The 19,930-nt window shown below is 46.2% G+C and overlaps 1 long non-coding RNA gene across 2 annotated transcripts; it reads right to left on the reverse strand.

The window, feature by feature from the left end:
- Positions 1-339: 339 nt before the first annotated feature.
- LOC140208177 (uncharacterized) lies at positions 340-19,465 on the reverse strand. 2 transcript variants are annotated; one of them, XR_011888681.1, is made up of 3 exons: positions 19,178-19,465; positions 18,314-18,503; positions 340-456 (listed from the first exon to the last, which is right to left on the reverse strand). It is a non-coding gene; the product is annotated as an uncharacterized lncRNA (long non-coding RNA). The 2 variants fall into 2 exon arrangements; XR_011888680.1 differs by lacking the exon at positions 340-456 and adding an exon at positions 11,572-11,689.
- Between the last annotated feature and the right edge of the window lie 465 nt (positions 19,466-19,930).

Raw genomic sequence — 19,930 nt, forward strand, 5'->3', positions numbered from 1 at the left:
AGCGATAATGTACCATATTCAATCGTGTTCAATATGTATAGAATGTAACGTGGTTCTGTCTCCAATATTCGCACTAATTACTATCTTTGCAGCTGCGTGGATCAACCATTGCTCTGAGCTGGAAATTTTCACACGGCCTGAAAAAAGCGTGACATCATAGATATATCCTTTCTTATAATGTGCATCTATGAATATTTAGGCTGAAGACAGAAGAAAAAAAGTATTCTTTTGATTTTAATTATTAATTAGAGGATATGATAAAATGCAGTACAACAAATAAAAACATTCAGGTTTCATAAACGTTTATCTGACAGTGTTTAATTTCATCTGCGCTGCAACAAAGGCTTCGTTCGTGGGAGGATTTTGGTTACGCAGACGCCCAGTTTAGAGGGAACAGTGACGGGCCTCTCTCTCCAAGTTACCCCGACCTTATAACACCGCCTTGCCAGCGACAACCTGTTGTGGCAAACATGCAAATCGTCAATAATCAGGCCTAAATCTCATCCGTGTTCATATTCGAGATGGGTGAGGGTTTGTCTAAATGGGAAATGCACTAAATGGCCTCTTTGTTAGCTACAACTGTATAGCAGCTCATTAATGCGAATCTGTTAATCATGTGGCAGCAACTCAAAGCATAAACACATACAAATATGTTCAACAGGTTCAGATGTGATTTAGGCCAAACATCGGAACAGGAAATAAATGTGATGTAAGTGACATGACCGTGGAATGATCGCTGGTGTCAAACCGGGTGGTATGAGTGTTACGGAAACTGCTCAACTACTTGTATTTTCACGTATAAACCTCTCGGTTTACAGAGAATGGTCTGGAAACAAACCAAAGGGAAATCCAGTGAGCGGCAGTTCTAAAGACCTCGTTAATGAGAGAGCTCAGTGAGATTGGACAGACTGATTAAATCCGACAGGACATGCACTCAGTGCCACATCATTAGGTACGGGGGTACACAAAAACGTTCCCACTGTGTGTAGACTTCCATACTTTTATCAACTGCCAGTGAGATTTATTACAGGAATTTTTAACCTAAATATCACTGCCAGGTTTGCTAAAAAATACACAAACAGAATAAAACACACATATTCGTTAATCCACGCAATCGTAAGGACAATATGGAACTGATAGAAACATTAGCAATAGTAGCGCGACCAGTGGGCGTAATAAAACACCATAACATTTCCCCCTGTAGCCTCTGTTCTTACCTGGTACTGTACTCCTGAGTCTGTTTCCAAAGAATCCGGGCATCTGAATTTTATTGTCCCTAACAGTAATTTAACACACCCTGAGCAATGTTCTGTTGATAACTCGTTCATTAACCTGAGCTTCAGTCTATTCAGCACGTAACGCCTCACCTTGTTCCTCAATGCTTGTGTTAAACCACATACGAGCTTAATTTCCATGAACAAGTCACTCGTACAAGTGGTCTGAACCAGAATTAATACGACAGTGCAAGCGGTGCAGTAATTTCCTCTCTCTAGAATATTTGATCTGCTCCAGAGAGAAATCACAACCCGCATCCTGGTTCGGTTCCGTTGGTGTCGTCGCTTTAATTTATTGTTCACCTTGGGACCAGTTTATTGTCAGGTTATAAACCCCGGAGACAGCTCGGGGCAAAGATCGCTGTGGGTTTATTGCACAGAGACAGCAGAAGGAAGGGCGCTGTGAGCTCTGATGAAGTATTATGTATTTGGAATAATGTTCTCTTTTGAATGGGAGCCATTCTCTTTCTCTGGATTTTACTGTGCCCCCTCTGCCTGCAGCTGAGTTCAAGGTCACCCTGTTTATAAGGAGCCATTTTTAACAGTTGCCCGCAGTTGGCCCATTACAATAATGGACCAACTGGAGAGCAACTGTGCGGAGATAACCATCTCCCAGAGATAACAACCGGTCAAAGTCGACAGCGAGATAAGGATGCCCTTCTCCTTCAGTTTATTGCTCACTGACTGGAAACAGGTCACCATGTCACAGCAGCAATCAGATGAAATTATGACCATTTCCCGCTGACGAATTTGCCTGGCAACCCATTTACTTCACACATACATCAACCGGAATCACATTTATTTTGCAAATACTTGTACCGTTCTTCGTCAGAGAACCCAGGCAAAAAAGAGAATTCCGAAGACACACTTGTTCCACCTCAGAAAAATAACCTCATCTCTCTTCACCTGTTTCAGTTCTCTCCTCAGTAGCAAACATGTTCTCCACATTCCTGTCCAGACTCAGAGTGATGTTCAATGTCCCCAGCAAGGGCTCAATTCAAAGGATCTAACCACGAGCGGATAAAACCTCCTCACCTCCTAAATAACAGCGAATGCAATCAACTCCCCGTCTACATCGAATACCAGCGAATACAGTGTAGTGGTCAGTATTGAAGTGGACGGTAGCGTGGTGGTCAGTATTGAACCGGACGGTAGTGCAGTGGTCAGTATTGAAGCGGACGGTAGTGTAGTGGTCAGTATTGAAGTGGACCGTAGTGTAGTGGTCAGTATTGAAGTGGACCGTAGTGTAGTGGTCAGCATTGAAGCGGACGGTAGCGCAGTGGTCAGTACTGAAGCGGACGGTAGCGTAGTGGTCAGCATTGAAGCGGACGGTAGCGTAGTGGTCAGTATTGAAGCGGACGGTAGCGCAGTGGTCAGTATTGACGCGGACGGTAGTGTAGTGGTCAGTATTGATGCGGACGGTAGCGGAATGGTCAGTATTGAAGCGGACGGTAGCGTAGTGGTCAGTAATGAAGCAGACGGTAGTGTAGTGGTCAGTATTGATGCGGACAGTAGCGGAGTGGTCAGTGTTGAAGCGGACGATAGCGCAGTGGTCAGTATTGAAGCGGACGGGCAACATCAGCAGAATCCCCCGGACATGCTCTCAGTGGACACATTATTAGCTACAGGAGGTACATGGTAAAATGCCCACTGAGTGGAGAATTTGCTATTTTTATCTACGGTCAGTGAGAATTACCACAATATTTGTTAATATAAATATCATTTCCAGATCTACCTCGTCTTCGCTAAAAAAAAATACGCGTACAGAATAATAAAGCAGACAGATCCGTAAAGCCTTGCAAGTTCAACGATAATATTGACATGGTAGAAATATTAGAAATGCTGCCTTTACAAGTGTGCTTATTAAAACACCATAACACTGCCGAATATAGTCCATGCTCCTACCTGACGCAGAACTCCTGGGTCTGGTTTCAGGGAATCCAAGTATCTGAATTTTCTGGACACTAACAGTAAGTGAACACACCCTGAGCAATGTTCAGTTGATAACTCGCTCATAAACCTGAACTTCCCCCTATTCAGCAGGTAACGCCACACCTTACTCCATAACGCTTGAGTTAATCCACACAAAGACTCACCTTGCTTGAGTAAGTCTTTCTAACTTGTGGTCCGACCCAGAATTAATACTACCGTGTGCAAAATTTTACCACCTCCAGAGAGGAATCACAATCCGCATCCCGGTTCTGTTCGGTTGGTGCCGTCGCTTTGAGTTATTGTTCACCTCGGGACCAGTTTATTGTCAGGTTATAAACTCCAGCAACAGCTCAGGGCAAAGATCGCTGTTGGTTTATTGCACAAAGTCAGCAGAAGGAAAGGAGCCGTGAAGTCTGATGAAATATTCTGCATTTGGTGTTTGTTGTTTCCCTTTTGAACACTGAATATTCTCTTTCTCCAGATTTAACTGTGCCCCAGGCATCAGGAACTGACTTCGAAGTCAGTCTGTTTGTAAAGAGCCATTTTTAACAGATGTTGGCAGTTAGATCATTCCAGTAATGGGCCGATTGTGGAGCAACTGTACCGAGATAACCCCCCCCCCCCGAGATAACAACCAGTCAAAGTCGACAGCAAGATGAAGTCAGATCCCGGTGTGGGGGGTGGGGAGACTTGCGTTTTAAAATAACTAAATGGACGTTTAATTTGATTTCCGAAGGAAAACAAAATCAATCATGCGATTCGCCTGGCTGCGCCGTGTTACTGGTGGAATGGGAAGCGGGCTGTTTGTTTCCAGTTGCGTCACAAATTCTCAATTTTTTGGGGGAGGACCTTCTAGGCTGAAACTGTTTCCTATAGTTTTAATCGGTGCAGTGTCTCGTTGTTCAGTATCTTGAAAAAACAGCTGATATACTAATGTAAACCAGAATTGCCATCGGAGTCTACACACTGTGTATTAGACAACAGAAGACCTCTCATTCCTGCAGTCTTTAAATCCTTGTAAACTGACCACTCTGACAATGTGGACCATAGGGAGCCCTTTCTCTAAAACCCAGGGGATCATTCAGACAGCTGATCGCTGAGAGGAATTATGCTGTTGATTGTTAAAATTTTCCCAGAGTCGGATGAATAGAATTGATGTGGAGGTCGGGAGTGTCACAGAGAACAGGCCGGACAGCCGAGCCCTCTCCGTTGTCCTTCCAGCTTCCGACCAGTGGCGGCGATGTGGGGACCTGCGGCCACGGGGTACTCTGCGGGGATCCCTTCTTAATTCCCCAGGAATATTCTGACAGTGTGGATATGATTTCAATATCCATGGATGTATCAATATCCAGCAAATTGTTCCTTTCAACTAACCCCGCTCACTTCCCCATACGCGAGCTCTCGCTGATCTTTCGTAGCCATGGCAACGCATAAATTGCGTTAAGAACTCAGCAGTCCTGGCAGCACCCGTAGAGGGAAATAAACAGTTGACATGTCGGGCCGAAACACTTCACCAGGACTGGAAAGGAAGCAGGAAGGGCCAGGAGATTGATTGACTGATTCGGGACGTGCGGATTGTAGCGCTGTGAGACTCGGTCAGTGTCTCAGCAGCTGCCTTTCCACGCTCATTCCTCACACAGGGTGTGGCCTTTCTGCTGAAATTTATTCCAATTTATCCCACAATTCACTCTCATTAGGGACTGAGCAAAGTCGTTTTAACGCTTTCTCCTGCAGGGAAACCGATAAAACCTATACCCTGCTATAGAAGACACCATTTACATCTGATGCTGTAACCAAGCAGCGTTCAGTATGGTCTCGGGTAACCACAGTCTGACCTCCTGGATGGGCGACAATGAACCTGGATCAGTGTGCTTAACCTGCACGGATGAGGCATCAATTGACATTTTCCGACACCAGTAGAGCTAAATAATTTACACGTCACCTGACGACAGTTGTCCAGCTGATTTCCCAAATAAAATATTTTAAAAAAAAATAAGTTTTCTTAAAGGGTCTCAGTGTGAGCCCGGGAGCGCGAGGGTAACGAGCTCTGCGAGAACGTGCGTGTCGGGCAGTGGGCTGGGCGGGGCCGTGAGTTTGAACACGAGATCCCCAGGGTGTCTGCGCCGGGATTAACAGCGAACGGGGAGCGTGTCTCTCGGTCCGATACCGTGATGTTCAGCTCACCTAGTTAGTCAAAATTTCGACCCCCGAACGCAGCTAGGGCACATAAATTACGCACAAAGCTGGACATAGATAATTTATGTCTGATTTTAGTTCAAATACAAAAAAAATCATGTTTCCCTTCGCATGCAGTCATTATACCAATTTACGTTAATTGAATTGTCAGAGCTTTTCGAGTCAACATAGCAACACGCATAACTGGACCACACGGGCCCCTCGAAACTGCTGCAGCAGATCATGAAATCATGGCTGATCAGATCTAAAATTTCATTACGTATTCCCCCATGTCCATTCCAGTAACACTTCAAACCCGTTGTTTATCAAGAATCTCGGCCTTAAACAGTGTTTGCTTCCACTGGCCATTGACAGGAGGATTTCAAATTGCTCACAATCGACACAGGAACAATAGATGTATTGGACTGAAATAAGAAACTCTGAAAACGGAACAGGTGTTTGCTGTACAGCTCCCGCACCTTTGCTTTGAAACAGAAGGCCATTGTTCTGGAGCTGATCTTAATCTTTACCTAACCTGGGGAAAATGTAAATCATGCAAGCAGGCAACAGTTGGAACACAAAAGGCACCACAGCCAGAAGTGGCTTAAAAAAGACAAATATCCCCTTGATTGCAGATCCAAAGCACAGACAACTGGTTGTTTCGAAATAAATATCAGAAGCTGAATTATTCTCAACATAATTCCCCAGAATATTCTGACAGTGTTGATGCTGTATATCTTTTCTTACAAATAACCCCATCCACCGCCCCACGCGGATCTCTCGTAACCATGGTAACAGACACAACACCGGAGGAACTCAGCAGGTCAGGCAGCTCTATGGATGGGTGTAAATAGTCGACGTTGCGGACCGAGTCCCTTCATCAGGACTGGAATGGAAAGGGGAAGAGGGCAGATGGTTGACTGATTTGGAAGGTGCGGCTTGTTGTTCTGTGAGACTCGGTGCTCAGGGTCTGTGTGCAGGCAGCTGCCTGTCCCGGCACATTCCTCAGAACAGGGAGCGGCCGTTCCGCTGAACTCAACTCCAAACCGGTTCGACAAAATACCGTCATTCAAGAGTGAAGAAAGTTTAACCCTTCCTGCTACAGAGAAGAGCGACAGAACCAATGACGAGATATAAAATACATAAGCTGGGCTCTCGAAGGTCGACTTTACTCTTTTCCATAGATGCTGCCTGGCCTGCAGATTTCCTCCAGCATTTTGTGTGCATTGCTCGGATTTCCAGCATTTGCTGATTTTCTCTTGTTTCTGACGGGTGACGGGTCACTGCCCCGTAGGATGTTTCATATGTCACTACCGGGGTGAAAGATGCCTTCTGCTCGCACTTAGTAGAAACCACCCTGGAGAGTATTTCTGATTGACGGCAACGACGTCGTTTCTCTTAATCCATTTGGACAGTAATTGACTCGTTAACATCAACATGTCAGTGCTCCCTTCTCCCACTAAATTCACTCCCGATCCCGACCAAAGCCGAACCTCGCTGTACACACTAAATGGTTGCGCAGAATCATAGTCAACACTTACCTCTGATGTTGTAACCGGACGGCATTCACTGTGGTCCCGGGAAATCACAGTCTGACTACCCGGGTGACCGACAACGTTCCTGCAAAGGTGTTCTCACCCTGTACGGAGAGTTGAGTCTGAGCTGTTGCTCCCGAGGCCACTCGGCTGTGATGTGTCCGTCGCTCATTACAGATGAACAGGGCCGGGTGAACCGGGGTAGAGCGGGACTGCCGCAGTCCGGGTCACACTAACTCTCACCGGCTCAGGACGGGTCTGACAGCGGGAGTGGGATCAATGTAGCAACCATAAAGAGGGAAACAAACCGACTGCGTTAACCTTTCTGTCTGGAGTTCCGTGCAGATCTCTCCTTTTTCTTTCATACAACCACTGGGGCGGGGTTTCTCTGTTTAACTCAGCGAGTCCCAGGCTGCGAATTTGATCCAGCCCGGGTTCTGGGAGGGTCTGATCTCCGCCCCGTGTGTAAACAGGACTGTCCGGCGTAGCTATAGTTTCAGCAAAACGTCCCTCACCTGTTCAGGCACAGGGGATCGCATTTCTGCTGAAATTAAACCAAACACGTTCGACTATATATTTCCACCAATTTGAAAGAAAACTGGGAGAGATTATTGCATTTCCGTCCGGACAACTATTGTCCCAAGAAACCTCCTCGCCCACGGTTAACAGCGGGTTTCATTTCACAAGCAGAGGTTGTTGATCCACACCCCGCCGGAAATACTTGTAGAATTTATTTCTCTTAAAAGTAATTTATTCCAAATAGCCAGAAGTTTTACCGAGGGAGGGAGTGACGCACTCACTGAAAATTCACATAAGTTGAAATGGCCGACAGGGAGGGAATGATGCTCTGATAGAAAATGAGCACGGGGGGAGGGGGGAGTTGTGTGCTGATTAAAAAGGAAGCCTGACTCCTCTCTATCTGCTGACCTAACCCTCACTTTCCCCATACCTCTACCCATCTATCCTATCTATACTCCTCATGATTTTGCAGACCTCCATCAAATCTTCTGCGTTCCAAGCAATAAAGTCGTGACCTATTCAATCTTCCCTTATAACTTGGGCCCACCAATCACGGCAACAACATCCTTGTAAATTTTCGGTATACTCTGTCACCCTTATTTACATTTTTCCTGTGGGTGTGTTACGTAAGCTGCACACGATACTCCAGATCAGGCCTCATAACCATCTTAAATCATGCGATCTCATGTACTGAATACTTAAATTTATGAAGACCAGTGTGCCAAATATTTCTTTACTACCTTATCCAGGTGTGCAGTCACTTTCAATGAATTGTGGACCTGCATTCCCGGTAGCCTTTGTTCTACGGCACTCCTCAGTTCCCTACCGTACACTGTGTAAGAGCTTCTCTGGTTGATCCTACCGGTGCAACAGCTCGCAGGCCTGCGTTCAATTCCATCTGCCATTATCAGCCCATTTCCCACCTGATGCAGATCCCGCTGCAAACTCTGATAGTCTTCCTCGCTTCAAATACACCCCAAACCATGGCGTCATCCGCAAACTTGCTGATCCGTTTCATCTGATTATCATCGAGATCATTGATATAGAATCATGACAACAACGGATATCAGCACTGATCCCTGCGGAATTCCACCAGTCACAGGTTTCCAGTCAGAGAGGCTACTATCTGCTACCACTATTTGCCTTCTCCTCCATGCCAATGTCTACTCCCATTTGCTACCTCACCTTGAATGCCAAGAGAATTAACTTTATTGGCCAGCATCCTACGCGGGACCTTGTCAAATGCCTAGCTAAAGTCCATATGGACAACATCTATTGCCCTGCCTTCATCAACTTTCCTGGTAACATTCCTTGAACCTCAATAAGATTTTCTAGAACATACAAAGTCATGTTGGATATCCCTAATCAGTCCTGTTTATTTAAATACTCGTATATCCGGCCCTTCCAATATCTTCACATGACTGACATCAGGTGCACTGGCCTATAATTTCCTGGTTTAATTCTGGAGCCTTTTTTAAACAGCGGATCAAAATTAGCCATCCTCCAATCCTCTGATACCTCCCCTGTCTTTGAGAATAATATAAACATATCGGCTACGTCTCTGCAATTTCTGCACTCTCCTCCATCGGGGTCCAAGGGATCAAGCTGTCAGTCGCTGGGGATTTATACAGTCGAATTTGCCCAATATGCCAAACATCCATGGACCCACTTCTCCTTTGCTTAATTCTATAGATTCTTTTCCCAAGTGAACACAGAAGCAAAAATCCACTTAAGAACTGCTCTGTCTTTTACGGGTCCATGCAGACATTACCATTCTGATAATCCAGACGATCAGTTGTGTCCCATGCAATCCTTTGGCTTGTAAAATATCTGTATAATCCCTCACCTTGTCTGCTATGACAGCCTCATGCCACCCCATAGCCTTCTGGGTTTCTTTCCTCAATGTTATCTTGCATTTCCTCGACTCCATAATTACCTTATTTTTTCCTACCTGCCTACACCTGTTATGCACCAATTTGCTTTCTATACCAGGGCCTCACTATCTCTTGAAAAACTGGCAAATTTACCTTTTATTCGGACAGACACATAAATACCTTGAAGTCGACAAATTGTATCTTTCAAGGTCTCCCACTTACCAAGTATTCATTTGTCAGAATATAGCCAATTCACACTAGTCAGATCCTTTCTGATACCATCAAAATTGGTCTTTCTCCAATTTAGCATCTCAGCCCACGGAGCAGATTGATGTTCTCAGCTGCGTATATTTCAATGCAACAAGTATTGAAGGAAAGACAGATGAGCTTAGATCATGGATCAACACGTGGAATTCTGATATTGTCACCATGATTGAGACTGGCTTGCAGAGCGCTGGCAGCTCGATTTTCTGGGGTTATGTTGTTTTATACGCAGCTGAGAACATTAATCACAACATGGTTAACCTTCGATTCCTGACTTTGTTTGAGGTGTTAACAACATCCGTTTGAGAAGCTTGGATAGGTACGTGGATGGGAAGGAATGGAGGGCAGGTCAATGGGTCTCGATGGATTAACAGTTCGACACGGAGACCTCGAACTGTGCACAGAAAACTCCCGGTGTGGGAAGGGAGAATAGGAATCATTCGCAGTAAAGCAGCCGGTTGCGAAAAGATCTCCATGTGGGATTGGAGACCCGGAAACGTGCGTGGTAAACACCTCTGCTGTGGAATACCAAGACCGGGAACCACAATCTCACGGTAGGTTTGTTCAGTAACTTCTGATCAGCTATGATGAGCATCCTTGCCATTGTGGATGAATAAATATTTAATCCAATACTTCTGGCCTCCCTCACTCGTCTTTGCCTCCTCATCACCGCTCTTCACCCTGCTCTCTTCTCCATGCCTCCACCTCACCCTCCACACTCGCCCCACTCTACTCGCCACCCATCAACCTCGCCGTCCTTTCTCATCATCCCCCCTAGTGCTCACCCTCCTACCCCTCCGCACCCCACACCTTCACTCCTTCTACCTCAATCCAGTCTCCCTGACTGCTCTGTTATTGATGTCATTCTCACTCGCCCGTCTTTCCTCATTGTCCAACTCAGTCACACATCCTCCTCAATGCACAGCCCACCGCCCCTCCCTACTCACTGCTGATATCACTCACCCCTCCCTCCTTGCCAACCTAGTCACACTCCTCCTTATTAGCTGTACCTCTCGCTCATACATTCCTTCTTCGACATCGCACTCACTCACTCCCTCCTAGACACCACTTATTCCACTTTCCCCTCCTACTCCGCTTAACCCTAGCTCCTACTCCCTGTCATTCCCTCACTCTCCCCACCATTTACTCCTTCCGCACTCTCGCTCCTCTCCCTCTCTTTGCCTCTTTCCTTCATCCTCTCTCCTATTCCACTCCCCTCTCTCTACTCCTCCCATTACCTTCTCACCCTCCATCCATCCCTCTCAATCCCTTTCTCTCAGTCACTCTCCCCACGCTTTACCCCCTTTGTTCCTCCGTTTCTCCGCCCTTTCTTTCCCTCTCCGACCCTCTCACCCTCTCTGTCCCTCTCTCTCCTCTTTCTAGACCTCTCATCCTGCTTTCCTTCTCCCCACCGCACTCCCCCTCTTTGCACCTTCCCCCTTCTTTCCCTCCCCACGTCTCACTCTGTTAGTCCACCTCTCTCTTGCCCTCTTCCCTTATCCCCCATCTCTCACTCCCACTCTCTCTACTTCCCCCTCTCCAGTTTCCACACACTCACCCTGCCCTTCTCCTTACCCTGCTCTCTCCATCACTCTCCTTCTTAACCTCACAGTCTCCCCCTTGCACTCACCCTTACATCAACAGCAATTAAACGTTTAGTGGGATCTGTGACTGCGAACGCTGCAGGTTCCATACCCGAGGGTAATGTTCTTTAATTTAAAAAATGTCCCAGTTGGGAATGGCACGGACTGGTTTAAATGAAGGAATCTTGAAACAAAAAGTAACTACGGATGATGAGAGTTGAGGTAAAAATAAAATTTTGTAAACTCACAGAAAACAGGGCAGCAAATTTAACTGGTAACGTGACAGGTTCGAGACCCTAGTTCATGTTCTTTATATCATATTAAAGGCTCTATCATTCTACACTTCAGCAGAAATGGTTACATACAATATTAAAGTGACTTCATTCACACTCCATTGAGAGTGATTGGTCGAACCGGTTACATTTGATTTCAGCAGTTGTGAAGAAAGTGTATGTGGCAGTTTGCAATGACGTCAAAACGCTGTTGGACTATTCTTGGGGAATCATTCAACTTTTGCCATTTATCAAAAGTTCCTGTTAAAAGAAAGGACGGGGATGAAAAGACAAGAGAACATTAGATGGCCGGGGGGGGGGGCGGGGAGGTGATACATTTGGTCAGGAAGGAAAATGAAACGTACGTAATGCTTCAGATGTTAGGATCAAACAAAACAGACGAGGAGTGTAAAGACACCAGAACATAACTGAAAAAGGGAATTACGAAAGACAAGAGGGGGTCATGAAAAATTCTTGTTAAGTTCGATTAAGGTGAATCCTAAGGCATTCTATACATTCATCAAGATCAGGAGAATAACTAGGGAGAGAACCCTAATGCATTCTCTTCAGTAGCCAGCTCTAATCACGTCAGGCAGGCACCAACCGCATCATTCACAAAGCTACATGTCATATTATAACAAAAAACACCTCAGAAGTAATTTCTTTGGAAAGGATCTCCATTTTAGCAGATGACCTGAAGCATTGTTGTGCCTATTTTAAAACACAGAAAGCAAAGCAACTTTATCTCACAAAATAGAGGATATAAAACAGTTCCACAAAATGGCAGCTTCCATCTCCAAGCACGTGGCAGGAGCAAAGACAATTCACCTGTCTGCTTCCACTGTCCTTGACCCATTCGAGTTCGACATTTTCTTCCAGATATTAAAACCACCATGGCCAACAAATTGACAAGAATGAGTTGAATTGTTCAATTTCCATGTTAAATGGTTAAAATAATACGTTCCAATCATCACTGTCATTCTGCATTTATTATAAAATTACATCACAGCAACGTGTACCAACATCTCTGCAGATCCAGAGTCAACTGTTGAGATATTAGTCAAATTAACCTTATACAGACAGGCTGCAGTCGGGACAGCAGTAGACAGTCCAGATACATACAACTCATGACCTGGCCAAACGGTTCTCGCCCCGGATAACCACGCCCTTGCGATACTAAATCCGATCACTGTTGCCCCATTCTACGCCCCATCCTGCGACACTGATGGCATTACTAATGTCTCAGACCGAGCCCAACCCGGTTCTCTGAATACCATTACTGGTGTTCCATTCTACATCCCAACCTGGGACAGTGATGGCATTACTAGTGTACCTTACTGAGACTAATCCTGGGGCAGGAATGAGATCGTGGGAAAAATATTTGTTTTTCCATCGATTTCGGGAGAGTGAGGAAGTGGTGGGTGCAGTCGTCACACAGATTTACAAGGGATTTCAGCCACCCCAGAACAACAAGAGTTGTGTTCTATGAATGTTTCGGAGATGCGGTCATTTTTGCTGCAGTTGGAAGTTTCCACATCCCTTAAAAGGGTAACAATCATACCAGTGCCCAAGAAGAGCAGCATGAGCTGTATTAAGGACTATCATCCATAGTACTCACACTACTCTGAGAGGTTTGCGATGGCTACAATTAGCTCTTCTCTCAGCAAGGACTTTGGCCCACTGTCATTTACCGGCATCCACAATAGGCAACAATGCGATTTCATCGGCTCATCACGCCGCTTTGGATTACTTTGACAATACGAATACTTATATCAGAATGCTGTTTCTCGACCAGAGGTCAGCCTGTAACGCAATTATTCCTAGAGATCTGATCAAAAGGCTCAAACCGCTGGACCTTTCTACATCCCTCTGCAATTGGATCCTCGATTTTCTCACCAGGAAACCACAATGTGTGCCGATCTCCACCTCGCTGACAATCAGTACTGGTATACCTTAAGGATTTGCGCTTCGCCCACAGCTCTATTCCCTCGACACCCATGACAATGCGGCTAGGCTCAGCTCAAATACTGTCTATGAATCTGCTGGCGACACAACTATTGTTGGCACAATTTCAGAAGGTGAGGAGAAGGCAGACAGGAGCGAGATAAATCACCTAAATGAGTGGTGAAGCAGCAACAACCTTGCACTCAGTGTTGGCAAGGCCAAAGGACTGACTGTGGACATCAGAAATCGTAAGACGAGGTCACACACACACCAACAGTCATCGAGGGATCAGCAGCAGAACGGATGAGCAACTTCAAGTTCCTGCGTGTCAACATCTCTGAGGGTCTGTCCTGGGCTCAACATGTCGATACAGCTTCAAAGGAAACACGACAGCGGCGATATTTCATCTGGAGTATTACGAGATTTAATATGTCACCAAGGACTCGCAGATCTCTACAGTTGCACTGTGGAAAGTATTCTAACCGGCTGCATCATCGCTCGGTGTGGTGTGGTAGGGTGGGGGGAGGGTTGGAGCATCATCCCTCGGTGTGGTGTGGTAGGGTGGGGGAGGGTTGGAGCATCATCGCTCGGTGTGGTGTGGTAGGGTGGGGGGAGGGGGGAGCATCATCGCTCGGTGTGGTGTGGTAGGGTGGGGGGAGGGTTGGAGCATCATCGCTCGGTGTGGTGTGGTAGGGTGGGGGAGGGGTGGAGCATCATCTCTCGGTGTGGTGTGGTAGGGTGGGGGGAGGGGGAGCATCATCGCTCGGTGTGGTGTGGTAGGGTGGGGGGAGGGCTGGAGCATCATCGCTCGGTGTGGTCTGGTAGGGTGGGGGAGGGGTGGAGCATCATCTCTCGGTGTGGTGTGGTAGGGTGGGGGGAGGGGGAGCATCATCGGTCGGTGTGGTGTGGTAGGGTGGGGGGAGGGGTGGAGCTACTGCACAGGATTGGAAGAGGCTGCAGAAAGTTGAGAATTCAGGCAGCTCCATCACGGTCAGTAGTCTCTGTAGCTTCCAGGACATCTTCATGGATAATGACTCAAATGTCAGCATCAATCATTAAGAACCCGCATCACCTGGGTCATGCGCTCTTCTCATTGATCCCATCAGGAAGGAGGTACAGGAGCTTGAAGGCACACATTCAACAGTTCAGGAACAAATTCCTTCCCTCTGCCACCCAATTTCCGAATTGGGAATTTCACTAATTTCATTTTTTGCAATATTTATTTATTTAGTTTCACTTTTGCAGATACTTACTCTAATACTGTGTTGCCTATTATTATGTATTGCATTATACTGTCCCCACAAGGCAAACAATGTTCTGATGGTTCTGCGGGGATTAATTCCGCAGGGCACCAGTGGACAGAGACGCCACTTCCTGTGCTTTTCTCTGTTCCCCAATAAGAAACAAAGATCACATCCCCATCGGCGGTATCCAACAGAGGACGGAAGCCGCCATGGGATAGTAATGCCACTGTTCCGCTCGTCAGTGATGGGAAACAATCTCTTTCGATTCGCGTTTCGGAAAGTCGGTCTCTAGGCACTGCGGACTTGGGCCAGTGCTCACAGGTCATCTAAGCGTTTTCGAAGCAGACTCGCTAACTCTCCCTGAGAAGACACGGAGTGAAGACGCTTCTGCAGCAGCCCCAGGGGCATCAAGTCCTGGACTCGGACACTGGACACTGGCGAGAGGTACAATTCCACAAAGTCTTCCTCCACTTCATAAATTTCATGGTCATGAAAGTAATATCATTCCTTATTGGTCTATTCTGTTTTTTTTTATTTTGGCATAGAATTTAAATTGTTAACACCCTGCCCGCAGATTAATGTTCTGAGTGACGGAGAGGCTCGGGAACAGGAGTAAGGGTAAGGTGTTAGTGTGGGAGGGATACAGTAAATACAGATGGACGGACAGAAGGTAAAACGAAAGTCCTTGAGCCAAATCACACATTTCCCATTCTTCTAGGTCAAGGGATTAATCATCTAATCCCGCACTAGTCTAGTATTAAAGCCCATGTCGCGATTGTCGCAAAAGTCGGACCACAGCATCACCACAAATCCTATTTACAAATGCACTATGTTCCAGTGCTACCTCATGCCATGACCGGGCTACAGATAACCGGAGGCCCAGTGACTCAGCCCCATTCGGCGGAGCCTGATCCCGAGTCTTGCCCGACGCCGGCTAACTCGGCCTGAGTCGACGTAGTAGTGATCCCGCGTCCAACAGTATGGAGCCACTCACAATGTTTCTTATGTGTTCATATTTACTGCACTAAAGGAGCAAACCCAAAATATCTATTTCCCACAAAGGTTTACAACGCACACTCTAAAAAAATAATAGTGACAAATTGCGGTATCCTTGTCAATTGGCTCATCTGTCAATATGTAGCTGCAAAACTTCAAAAGCCACTTACCTTCACCCAATCGACAGATCTTATTTTGGGGTCTATGACACTGAACCCGTAACAACCACAGAATGCTGGAGGAAATCATAGGTCAGGCAGCATCTATGGAGAGGGGTAGACATACGACGTTTCGGGTCGAGGGAATCCTCTTCATAGACGTTGCCAGGCCTGCCGACTTCCTCCAGCATTTCGCGTGCGAATCTCTATTTTTTTCTCGCATCTGCAGAATTTCTGGTGTTTACTACCTCCGTAGTCTCCTTTTCCCTGCTATGAGGTATTTAAAATCACATTTACTCTATATTACTACTACCTCTATATCGCGATTAAAGGACATTTGGAATCCTTAGTTAACATCTACGCCGAGTTTTCCCCTTTGAGCTGCTGTTCTTTCACAGCACCGTGTAATCTGTAATAATGAGCATCTAGACCCGGTCATCTCAAAATCACATCTCAGCAGTGCTATTAGGCCGGCCTCAGATGTGATGCTTTCGGAGTAGTACAGAAAACAATATTAATGTTTTCTGATGGATACCAGAAGAACTTAGACGACGGATATCATTTACTTGGATGTTCAGAAGGCGTTTAATAAGGTGCCACAGATGAGGCAGGTTAACAAGATAAAATCCGATGGCGTTACAGAAAAGATACTGGCATGGACAGTAGAATGCCTGACAAGCAAGAAACAACGGGTGGGAATGAAAGGGGTCATTTCTGGCTGGCTGCCGCTGATTAATGGTGTTTCTCACGGGGTCAGTATTTGGGACGGCTACTTTTCACATTGCTCGTCAATGATTTGGATAATGCAATTGATGGCTTTGAGGCAATGTTTCTGTATAATGCTGAGGAAGCAATGCGATTGCAACAGGGCTTAGGCAAATTGGAAGGATAGACATAAATGTGGCACATGGAATACACTGTTGGGAAATGTATGATAATGCATTTTGGTAAAAAGGAACAATAATGCATAGTATTATCTAAATGCAGAGAAGTTTCAAACATCCGAGGTGCAGATGGACTTAGGAGTCCTCGTGCAAGACTCCCCGAAAGTTAGTTAGCAGGTTGCGTCTTTGGGTAAAAGTAAATGCAATGCTGGTATTTGTACGAAGACGAATAGAATATAAAAACAATGAGATTATGCTGAGCCTTTATAAGACACCAGTTCAGCCGCACTTGGAGTACTGCAAACCGTTTTGGACTCCATATCTCAGAATGGCTGTGATGTCATTGGAGAGTCCAGAGGAAGTTCACGAGCATGATTCCGGGAATGAAAGGGTTAACATATGAGGAGCGTTTGGCAGATTTGGGCCTGTACTCAATGGAATTTAGAAGAATGCGTGTGGATCTGATTAAAACCTACTGAATGCTGAAAGTACTAGATAGGATGGATGTGGAGGGGATATTTCCGATGGTTACGGTACCCTGAATTAGAGGGCACAGCCTCAAACCTGAGGGGTGACCATTTAGAACAGAGATAAGGATGATTTTTTTTAATAGCCGGAGAGTAATAGATCTATGGAATACTTTGCCACGGACTGCAGAGGAGCGGGTCCGTGCGTATATTTAAGGTGGAAATTGATCGCTTGCTGAACGCACTGGGTATTAAAGGATATGGCGAGAAGGCAGGTGTATGGGGTTGACTGGGATTTGGGATCAGCCATGATGGAATAGCGGAGCGGAATCGCCTAATGCTGCTCCTCTGTCTGATGGTCTGAGGTTCAGGGGCCTGGAGATGCTGGATGTGCTGATAAATTGGCTTCGCCGTCGGCTTCGCAGGAGAGGCCAGCAAATGCTGAAAGATGGTTTGACCCTCTGACTGGAGACCAGTGGGTAGTGGGATGCCCCAGGGACCGGCGCTGGGTCGATTGTTGTCTATCATCCGTGTCAGCGGCCTGGATGATGTAATTTCCGCAATGATTGGCTTTGTTTCAGCTACAGGAAATTTACATATGTTGTAGTCTGTCCGCATTAAATTGATTTACGATAACTGTAGTCAGAGCTTTTCTTGTGAACATACCACACAGAAAGTGACCACTCAGCCCATCGAGCCTTCTACCCCACCGAGTGAAATCATGGTTTTCGTTTTGCAATACCGCCTGCCGCATTCTGTAACTGTTTCCCCAACCCCACCCCGACCTGTTTGCAATGATTCGAGGCCTTAAGCAAAATCAAAGTCTTTGCTTCTACATGACGTTGAGGAGATCAGCTCGAAACACCCACAATAAACACAGTCAGAAAGAGGAAAGAACATGCATTCATCTGAAATGACAAGTTTGCAAACGGAACCCTTGTTGGCGAAACAGCTTTTCGCACGCTGGCTTTGAAAACGTAACCCCTGGTTCGAGAACTGCTTTTAACCATGACATAAATTGTGGAAAATCTCTCACGTGCAGACGGAAAACTACAGGATCGCTAACACCACCACCGCCCGAGGAGGGTTGCAATAGAAATGATGACTTCTTGGTCACTGATCCAAAACACAGATAACGTGCTGATTGGAAATAAAGATCCGAAATAAATAACAGAATCTGAATTAAGCTCACCTCAACTCAGCAAGAATGTTCTGCTCCGTGTCGATATATTTTCAAATGGTTTTCTGCTAACTTCATTCCAACCAGTCCAGCGACAGATATTTATTATCTATGGGGGAGGGCCGGGTGTTGCTGTTCTGTGAGACTCACAGCGCGATTTTCTGTGTGTAAGCGGCTGCCTGTCCACAGGGCGGATCCTCTGCTGAAACCAAACAAACCAGTTCAACTCCACTGCAGCTGTGCACAAAGGTGGCTTAATATTGTATTTAATTATTTCTGTTACAGGAAAAAAAAACAATAAACACCCGTTGATATAGAAAATAAAGTTTCCCAGTGTCTGCAGTCTGAATGATTACTTGTTCCGATTGCGACCAGACTTTGTGAGATTCGAGCATTTAATTTTACCACAAACTGCCATCATTTGTAGTTTTCATATCATACTTTGCGATTTAATTAAATAAATTGCTCTGTGGCATTCTCCACCGTCACGTCCCGAACAGTAAAACAGTAACATCTCACGCTCACCCTGTTATTCTGGGTAGTTAGTTTTAATTGTGTGTGCGTGTATCTGTGTCTCTGTGTGTGACTGTGAGAGAGAGTGAGAAATCGGAGAAGGGACCCGGTCCTGCCCCGCGGGACATTTTGGATATTATTATCCGTGAACAAGTTTCAACTGTACTGCCTCAGTAGAAACCGCCCTAAAAAATGTGTATGACTGAAGGTAACGATGTCGCTTCTTTTAATGCATTTGGTGAATAATTACTTCGATGAACGTGTCAGAGCTGCCTTCGACCCTTGTATTCCCTCCTGATCCCGACAAAAGCCGAGCCCCGCTGTAAACGCACACTGATTTGCAGAATCGGAGACAACATTTACCTCTGATGTTGAATTCGGACTGTGTTCAGTGCTGTCCCGGATGACAAATGTGCCGGCTGTGCACCGAGAATTCAGTCTGTGATGCCGCTGCCGACCCTATTCGATTATAGAAAGTCAGTCGCTGATTACAGACAGACAGGTCCGGATGAGCCGGGGTTAATGGGGCAGTCCGCCGCTCTGGTCCCACACCTCCTCACCGGTCTGGTACAGGTCGGACAGCGAGAGGAGAGGGGACTAGGACAAACGCAGAAAACACAGACCGAATTACAGAGGCTGTGTGAACCTTCCTTCGCTGTCGCAAGTAGTTTCTGTCTGGATTTCCGTGCAGATCTCTCTTTTCCTGCTTATTCCTCTGACGCAACCAGCGGGGCGGAGCTTCTCCGTTTTATTCAGCCAATCCCAGGCTGTGAATTTGATCCAGCCGGGTTGAGGCTCCACCCTCTGTGTGAACGGGGCTGTCCGGCGCAGGGCGAGTTTCAGCACAAACACTCCACACCCGTCACAGCTATTTCGGCGAACCATTCTTTAAGGCGTTTCTGAGCAGGAAGGATTAATGAAGGAGAGGTGGCGTTACCAGTCAGAGAAACTGTCACGGCAGTGTTCCGTCAGGAGAAATTGTAGAAACCCGACTAGTGAGGCGTTCTGTGTGGAAATGAGAAATAAGTAAGGTATGGCCACGTTAATGGGGCTATATTAAAGACAACCCAACAGTCCTCGGGATTTAGAGGAACACATTTGTAAGATCCCAGACTG

The sequence above is a fragment of the Mobula birostris genome, chromosome 13, assembly GCF_030028105.1.
Source record: "Mobula birostris isolate sMobBir1 chromosome 13, sMobBir1.hap1, whole genome shotgun sequence".
In the NCBI taxonomy this organism is placed as follows: domain Eukaryota; kingdom Metazoa; phylum Chordata; class Chondrichthyes; order Myliobatiformes; family Myliobatidae; genus Mobula; species Mobula birostris.